Source organism: Psammomys obesus, unplaced genomic scaffold (assembly GCF_907164565.1).
Source record: "Psammomys obesus unplaced genomic scaffold, mPsaObe1.curated_primary_1811, whole genome shotgun sequence".
Classification (NCBI taxonomy): domain Eukaryota; kingdom Metazoa; phylum Chordata; class Mammalia; order Rodentia; family Muridae; genus Psammomys; species Psammomys obesus.
In genome coordinates, this window is record NW_026585587.1 from 5,877,520 (window position 1) to 5,886,867 (window position 9,348).

Here is a 9,348-nt window from a genome sequence, read left to right on the forward strand (position 1 = left end):
AAATAAATAAATAAATAAATAAATAAATAAATAAATAAATAAATAAATAAATAGATATATAGATAGATATATATATAGATAGATAGATAGATAGATAGTGGCTACAAAGATGACACAGGTTAAGAACACTGGCTGTTCTTTCAAATGTACTGAGTTCAATTACCAGCAACCACATGGTGGTTCATAGTGAGATCTGGTGCCCTCTTCTGGTGCACAGGTACACATGCAGGCAGAGTGCTGTATAAATAATACATAAAGAAAAATACACAAATAAAGGAAGAAAGAAAGAAGGAAAGAAAAGAAAAACCAAAAAGAAAATTTTGTACAACCCACCATCTGCATATATGATATATGCAGATCTTCGGGGAGAAGGGGACTGAGTGAGGCAGGGTACTTTTACCTTTACTTATGTCCATTTGAAGCATTGGAGAAGGCAGTTGTGCCTTACACTCCTGTGATCTTTGGCATTTTCTAGATTTGAAAGGACTGAGATGTGGAATGAAGCTGGATCTCCAGGGAACTGGGGAAGACCCTGCACGCTGAGGCCAGTCCTGCTCTGGAATTCTTGCTCCAGCAGGTCCCTAAGCAAGAGTGTGTGGACTGCGGCCTTTGGGGTCACCTATCTTGATCCAAAGATACAGCTGGGGCATCTAGGAGAACAAGTAAGTTTAAAAGAACACATGGCTTGGGGACAGGTGTGTGTTTGTTTCCTGGGGCCCTGTGAGGGCTGAAGTCCGAGGGCTGAGGGGCAGGGGCAGCCAGGGCCTAGGAGGAGGGGCTGATGAGCCTACTAGGAACATCCACCCAAGACTGTAAAGGTTTCCCCCCTGCTACCAGCCTACAGCTCCATCCCTGTGAGGATATCCTTCCTCAGTGCTCCATCCCAGGGACTCCCCCTCCATTTACACAGTCACTCAACTGAGTTCTTGACCTTGGGGCTTGGTCCCACACAGAAGTGAGGGTGTGTGAACCCTTTTCCCAAGAGCAGGTCATTGTCTTCTGCAGGGTACTCAGCCTTCCAACGCCAGCCATTCCTATGTCTCTAGATCAGGACTCCACAACATGAACATCACAGAGTTTAGGATTCGTTATTTTGCAAGCCCTTATCAGTCGTCAGCCCTCAAGCTAGCCCCTTAACCTCTGCAAACTCTGGCTTGCAGAGTGTGCCCTGGTGGAGCAGAGAGGCTTGCCTTTAGGGCTGTTTAAGCTGTCTGGCTTCCCTGGGCCTCACCCTGGTGCGATCCACTGCTTGTGTGTTACAACTCCCAGCTTATGGTGTTCGTTTTGGTCCTCTGTATGTGAGATCAGGTCCTAGTACTGAGGCTGAAGGCTGAGGGATCCTGGATGACTTGTTCATATTTACTTTAGCCTACAGCTCCATCACCTACCCTGACCACCACCTGGCTAGGCCCCTGGCAAAGTGCCCACCCAGGCCATCCAAGTCTGACACGTCTCATGTACAAAGCCCACTGCTTTGCAAAGTAGGTGCCCCCCCCCTCCAGGTGGGCTGGTTTGGGCTTCCATCTGGTCTGTGAGCTCCTGGTGGGAGGCACTCCAGGCTCAGGAGATCTCAGGACAGGTCTGGCCTCGGAGGTTGAGGCAGTGGCTGTAGGAGGATCTGGGGCCTCAAGCTCATGAGGCTGCAGAGGGAGAGAGGAAAGCGCCCACTCAGCCTGCTACAGTAGAGAGGGTACATCAGAGCCCATCCAAGAACGAGACTATGTCTGGTTCGCCACTTTCCTGGAAGACACAGAGGGCTTCCCTCAGCCCCACGAGGATGTCTCTCAACTAGTCTGTTCTCAGAGGAACCAAACACCCGGCCACGCATTGGCAACTCTGCAGCCTGGAGCAGGGCACAGACTGCCACTCTTAGCCGCTTAAGGAAGCGTACCTGTTTCCTTCCCTACTTCCCTGCGGGCTTTGGTCGCTGCAACTTTTCACTTACTTTAAAAGGCTCAGATGAAAGGCTGTGGGGGGATGAAAGGCTCTTGGGGGCCCTGGCTGGAGGAAGTGGTCAGCTGACGGGTAGTTGTGAAGCCACCTGGAGAGGTGCTGGCGGAGAATTACCATGCCATCAGCCACACCTAGGGCGTGAGGGTGCCGAAGCCTGGAGGGCCCTTATCAGGGATGAAATCTGTCATTTCCCTGAGAGGGGGGCCTGAGTACGAGACTTGGGGACCAGAAGAGTGGTCCCAAGTGAGCCCCACATTCACCCATGAAGTTCAGTTTCCAGGCAAAGGAGAGACCGAGCACAGCTGTCCCCAAACTCAGAGGCATGTTTGGACCCTGGACAAAGCTCTTACAGCTGAACCGCACACTCAGCCCTAGAACACACACTTATTATTTATATCTCTGAACTACACATTAGAAGACAAAGCACGACAGACCTGAAAGCCACAATTGTAATCTTTCTACTAGTTCTTAGTTTCACTCACCCCATCTGCTTAAACAAACTATTAAATCATTTAAAAAGCCTATTAAACAAACAACCACAGAGCTGGGCTTGGGAGATGGCTTAGTGGGTAAAGTTCTTGCAGCATAATCATAAGCCTGACAACCCGAGTTCAAATCTAGGAAACCCCTGTACCAAGCTGGCTGACAATAACCTCAGCACTCCTTCATGAGAAACAGAGACAGCAAAATCAGCTCATCAGCCAGTCAGCCTGGTGTAGCTGCCCAAGCAGCAGTAACAAGAGAGACCCTGCCTCAAACAAGACGGAAGGTGAGCGCTGACCCCTGAAGATTGACCTCTGACCTCCATGTGCTCTCTGTGGTACTAGTTAGTAGTCTGAGCTACTACCATAAGCCTGGGACAGGAAGCTCAATGGAGCTGGCGCTTCAAGGCTAGCCTGGATATACATTGAAAACCTTTCCTGAGAGCCATAATCACAGCACTCAGGAGGCAGAGGCAGAAACCTCCAGCCCTTGATATCTGAACATTTCAGTCATTTGTTCTGGTTTGCACCTGAAAAGACCCCTATGGTCTTGTGTGTTGAAAGCCTGGGCCCCCACTGCAGCGACGATCACAGGTAAGTCTCCTGGGAGATGGCTGAATCATCAGGGCGGTGTCAGTGGGTGAATCCACTGACTAGCTCATGATATGATGAGTGGTTAGGAGGCAATGGACACTCAGGAGGAGATAGAGTGGAGTTGAACGCAGGAAGGAGAATGCTGGGAACAAGACCTTCGGGGTATATCATGTTCTCTCTCCTCTCCTCCCCGCATCCCGCAGCTGCCATGAGGGAAGCAGCTCTGTTCCATCAAACTCTTACACCATGAGGTCCTGCTTCGCCACAGACCTGGAAACAAGGGAGCCAGCCCAAGGGGGAACGGTACCGTTAGGAACGGTAGGTGTTCAACTTTCAGTATTCACAATGGCAGCTTACAACCGTCTGTAATTCCAGTTCCAGGGAATTCATAGGCGATGGGCATCCACGTGGTACATGTACGCATGCCGGCAAATACCCGTACCTATAAAATAATAAAATAAAATAAAACAAATCTTTAAGAGCGGAAGAAGGGTGGCCGAGGTGGAGGAGGAGCCACAAAAGGGATTGTGGGAGAAAGGCTTCTTCCTTTCCTCTGGCGGGAGCCGTCAGGTGAGCCAGGATGGGTGCATACAAGTACATCCAGGAGCTGTGGAGGAAGGAGCAGTCGGACGTGATGCGCTTTCTTCTGAGGGTCCGCTGCTGGCAGTACCGCCCGCTGTCTGCGCTGCACAGGGCTTTCCGCCCCACTCGGCCTGATAAGGATTCGTGTCCGCCGTGGTGACCGCAAATGCCCAGTTCCTAAGGGTGCAACTTACGGTAAGCCTGTCCACCATGGTGCTAACCAGCTAAAATTTGCCTGAAGCCTTCAGTCTGTTGCTGAGGAGAGAGCTGGATGCCACTGCGGGGCTTTGAGAGTCCTGAATTCTTACTGGGTCGGTGAAGATTCCACATTACAAATTTTTTGAGGTTATCCTCATTGATCCATTCCATAAAGCTATCAGAAGTCCTGACACCCAGTGGATCACCAAACCAGTCCACAAACACAGAGAGATGCGTGGTCTGACATCTGCTGGCCTCCAAAAGGGCCACAAGTTCCACCACACTATTGGTGGCGCTCACCGCGCAGCCTGGAGAAGGCGCAACACTCTCCAGCTCCACCGTTACCGCTAATACGGGTAATGTTTGTAAAATTCATGCTCAATAAACAATTTAGGACAGTCATGTCTGCTTAAAAAAAAATCCTTAAAAAAAGAAACAAAAGAATGAAGCCCATTGATCATTAATTGAAACTCTGACCCAAATGAAACCTCTTTTCTTCTTCTTCTCCTCCTGCTCCTCCTCATCTTCTTCGTGACAGGCTCTCTACATGGTCCTGGCTGTCCTGGAACTCACTATGTACACCAGGCTGGCCTCGAACTCAGAGATCTCCCTGCCTTTACCTCCTGAGTGCTGGTACTCTAGGTGTGTGCCACCACGTCCGGCTGAAACCTTCAGTGTCTTTAATGAGTTGATCTTGTTAGGCGTGTTGTCACAGTAAGCAAAAATGATACTCAGTTCTCCTCCATCCACCAGGTGGGTGGTGACTGTTTGTACTGGTCCATCTTCAGCAGGAAACCTGCTTGGTCAGGTTAACCTCTGATGCTTCCTCTGGTGGACTCGCACCCACCCCCTCTGGCCTGCTCCACGGCTGCACGTGCGCACTTGGCCCTGCTGAACTTGGCATCAAGCCCTATCGCTCTCCGTGGAGATCTCCTTACCTGCCATGATGGGTTCCCCCGTCTTGACAGGGGATGGAGCTTCTCTGTGTAGTCTGGAACTCACTCTGTAGACCAGGCTGGCCTTGAACTCACAGAGATCTGCCTGCCAATGGCCCACACCACCTCCCAGTGCTGAGGCTAAAGGCATATGCCACCACAGCCTGACTTTGTTCTTTTTTCATCATCCAACACAAACACCTTCGTGACATGTCTCTGTGCTCATCCCCAGGGGTGTCTGAGCGTCTTCTCAGCAAAGGTGAATTCATATGCTTGTCTGCTGTAGGCCAGGTCACGTCCCTAGGATACAAGCGCTGTCTCTGAAACTCTGGTGAAGTAAACTGGCCAACAGATGTGTGGTCTTCGGTATTCTGTCACAGAAAAAGGTCTCCCAAGAGGGTCAATGAAGAGTAAGTTGCCACGCAGGGTGTATAGTGCATTTGTGGAGCTGGAGAGATGGCTTGGTGGTTAAGAGGACCTGTGATCCATTCCCAGCACCCACATCAGATACCAGACAACTGCCCGTTTCTCCAGTTCCAGGGGATCCCAACCTTTTTTTTTTACCTCAGCAGGCACTACACTCACATACACAAGCTCATGCTCTCTCTATAAACAGAACTAAAAATAAAAATAAACTTTTAAAATGCTTTAAGAAAGAGTTTAAATTAGGTGCGGTGATGCATGCCTCTAATCTCAGATACTGAGGAAGCTGAAGAAAGAGGATTTGGATTTGGGGTCTCACCTGAGCTACATAAGGAAACTTTGTCTCAAAAACTAAATAAAATATGAAGAAGGTGGGGGAAAAGTACAAGAAAAAAGAAATTACAAGATGTCAACATACATGTGCTTATTTGCGTCAAGATGTCTACATACATGTGTTTATCTGCATCAGGAAGTTTCAGAGACAGAGAATTCTCATCTCTGGAAGAGTGAAGTCGAAGGTGCTAAGGGAAGCTTTGCTTTCTCTCACACTCCTATGGTGGGTGCTGTGTGCAGTTTTCACGTTAATATTTGCTAATTCACATAGTTATCATGGGTGAGATGCTGGGGACTGAACCTGTGTCTCCAGCCCTCTTTTGGGGTTTTTTTTTTTTTTTTATTTTGAGACAACATCTGGCTAATTTGCCCACCCGGGCCTCCCACTCCTCTCTAGACCAGGCCTGCTTTGAACTTGTAATCCTCCTGCCTCAGCCTCCAGAGTCACTGTGATTACAGGCCTGAATCACTATAGGCTCATTTTCGTGCAAATTCTTTTTTCAAAAATATGTTATTCTGTAACCAAGAAGTGAATGTATCAGAAGCTATAACATTAAATATTGGGGGAGGGGATGAAATACAGTTTCTCCATGTAGCCCTGGCTGTCCTGGAACTTGCTCTGTAGACCAGGCTGGCCTCTAACTCACAGAGGGATTAACCAATTGCATTAACTATAAGTCAGTGTGAAAGATATTTATTTTTGAGCTCCGGAGTGGAGTGCTCGTGTATATGTTTTTCATGTGTGGGAGGTATATGCTCACATCTGTGTGTATAGAGTGGCCCCAGTTGATGTCCACAATCATCTTCACTGTCCCAGGCTGGAAGGACAGATGGGCCACCACACCCAGCTAGGGGCTGAGAAGTCTTATACTCACACAGCAGGTGCTTGAACCCCTGAACCATCACCCCAGACCACCTTATGTTTTGAGACAGGGTCTCTCAGGAACCTGGACCTCACCGCTTCAGCTAGACCCGTGAGCGCTGCCTGCCTCTGCTCCACAGTGCTGGGGTTACTACAGAGGTGCGCTTGTCTTTCCGTGGATCCTGGAGAGCCCAACGTGCGCCCTTTGCCTGTGCGCAGCGGCTGCACCCTGAGCATCTCCCCACTTTATTTTGTATTTATGAATATGCATGACATTTTGAATTACTTAATTATAAAGACTATTAAGAATTAATAAAATTCAAGCTGGGCATGGTAGCACATGCCTCTAATCCCAGCACCCAGGGAGGCAGAGGCAGGGTGATCTGTGTGAGTTTGAGGCCAGCCTGGTCTACAAAGCGAGCCCAGGACAGCCAAGGCTACACAGAGAAACACAGTTGAGGAGGAGGAGAAGAAGAATAAGAATTAATAAAATTCAGGGCTGGAGAGACGGCTAAGTCAAGAGCACTGGTTGCTCTCCCAGAGTCTGTGGGTTCAGTTCCCAGCACCCACATGACAGCTCACAACTGTCTGCAACTCCAGTTCCAGGTGATCTGACACCCTCATACAGACATACATGGAGTCAAAACACCAATGCACATAAAATAAATAAATATTTTTTAAAATAATTAATAAAATTCAAAGGAGATAAAATCATAACAAGAAGAAAATATTGCCTGACCTCAGTGTCTGGCCTCTCTGGGTTATTTTCTCTGGGGCTCTCACAGCAAGGCAAGGGGACAGGACTAGTAGTCCCAGCTATTTGGGAGGTTGGGCAGGAAAATTCCTTGTGCCCAAGGGTTGGAGGCCAGTCTGGGTAATCTAGTGAGACTCCATCTTGTTTATAGAAAAGAATGATGGTGAGGATGATGACAAGGAAGAGCAGGAAGAAAAGGAGGAAGAAGAGGAGAGAAGAAAGCAGCAGGGTTTGATGGCTTATACCTCTGCTCCTAGCACTCAGGAAGCTGAGGCAGAGGATTGGTATGAGTTTGAGGTCAGCTTGGCCACATAGTGAACACCAGTCCCAGGCCTACCAAAACTACCCAGAAGGCCTTGTCTTAAAAAAAAAAAACAAAAAACAAATGGCTTGGCTGACTGGGCATGTAGGCAGAGTACTTGCCAGCATATATGAAGCTCTGGGCTGAACCATGTAGCACCGTATAAAACCATGGAAGCGTGGAACATGCCTCTAATCTCAGTACTTGGGAGGGAGAGGGAGAAGGATCAGAAGTTTGAGAAACCTATATAATTGCCAAAAAAAAAATTTTAAGTGATAAAATTAAATTAGCAATACTGAAGTCTGAGGTCATCTGTCATCCTAGTCACTTCAAGGCCAGCCTGGTGAGATCTTGTCTAAAATAAAATGAAAGAAAATGAAAAAAGGGCCGGGTGTGGTGGCACACACCGTTAGTCCCAGCGCTCGGGAGAATTCAACAACAACAATATTGCGTCTTTAAAAATATAAATAGATGCATCTTGACACACAAGACTATTGGGGAGGCTTGGTGGCCTGTGCCTTTAGTACTTATTCTATGTCTTTTATAATTGGTGCTCCGTCTGTTTAGCACCTCTGTCTCTGCCCCAGCCAGAATCCTGATGTCTGACACCTGGGAGGCCAGCACCCTGGCCTGGCTGCTGCTTGCACACCACATTCCCCTGGATGTCTGACTTCCTGCTGGTAGAAGATATGCAGCGAGTTGGCAGCCAGACCAGAGGCAGCCTCTCTCCCAGGCCCCCAGCATTCTCACAGAGCGTTCTCTAGGGGCAGAAGACTTGGCCTTGCTCAGTCCTGGGGGTGGCAGAGGACCCATGGCGCACAGACTGGCTCACCCACCATCACCCTGCCAGTCACAGAGGAAAAAGTCTGTGATGGCCTCAGAACAGGGCTTGCATTTCACAGATTAACATGGTGAACTTTCAAATGGCTTCCTTGGTTGGTTGGCTGGTTTTGGTTTTTCCTGACAGGTCTCTCTGTGTAGCCTTGGCTGTTCTGGAACTCACTCTGAAGAACAGGCTGGCCTCGAATTCAGAAATTGCTGCCTCTGCCTCCCAAGTGCTGGGGTCAAAGGCGTGCAGCACCACTGCCCAGCTTGTGCATGGTTTTAATGTACGTCAAAATTTCCAGTGAAGGGTCAACTATATAAACTTTTATTTTCCTTAGGGATTATTTGTAATTTAAATAATCATATCCCTGGGCTAGGGTACACAACTCAGTGGTACAGCACTTGCCTAGCATGTGTGAGGCTGGCTTCCATCCCTAGAACCACTAAACCCAGACAAAAACCAAAAACTCAAGCCACACCCACAACACACCACTCACTGCTGTCTCTGTGCGTCTGTGGCAGAAGTTTTCTTGATGTTTCCGTGGAGAAAGTCAAGCATCTTTCCTTTTCATTGTTGTCAGAGGAACCATGCACAAATTTCACCATTTTCATAAGCACTTTCCCTGTGTTTCTCTTTTATATTGTCATCAGGACACTTCTGAAGTCACTGTGTAAATACACTTCTGGATGGGTGACTTTCCTTGAGATGATAAAAAGGCTACTAAGAATGATGTGCTTGACAAAGAGGCTTTAGGAAATGTTCTCTGAAGGGAAATGACCTGTATACTATGTTTGCTTAATCCACAACAAATGTTTATTCATCACTGAGCATATGTCAGGCAGCAGGAGGCACCGAAGCCATAGACTTTGAAGAAAGATAAGAAGCCGGGTGTTGGCCAGGCACCGTGCACACCTTTAGTCCCAGCATTCGGAAGGTAGAGTTAGGCAGATAATGGAGATTTCAAGGCCAGCCTGGTCTACATAGCAAGCTGGCTATATAGTGATACTTCATACACACAGATATAGACACATAAATACACAGACATAAACACCCACAGCAGCCAGCTGTTAGATGGCACAGCTGATGGGCCCAGAAATCAGGAGAC

The 9,348-nt window shown here is 48.2% G+C and overlaps 1 long non-coding RNA gene and 1 pseudogene across 3 annotated transcripts in view; one reads left to right on the forward strand and one right to left on the reverse strand.

Moving 5' to 3' along the window:
• The window catches only part of LOC129678413 (uncharacterized), a 15,449-nt gene extending 6,615 nt beyond the window's left edge, over positions 1 to 8,834 (reverse strand). For all 3 annotated transcript variants that reach the window (XR_008720375.1, XR_008720373.1, XR_008720374.1), the window contains exons 1-2: positions 8,740 to 8,834; positions 401 to 3,471 (exon numbers count right to left, since the gene is read on the reverse strand). This is a non-coding gene — a long non-coding RNA (uncharacterized LOC129678413). The remainder of the gene's footprint in view (positions 1 to 400; positions 3,472 to 8,739) is intronic.
• LOC129678407 (60S ribosomal protein L15-like) lies at positions 3,610 to 4,160 on the forward strand (annotated as a pseudogene).
• Positions 8,835 to 9,348: the final 514 nt, after the last annotated feature.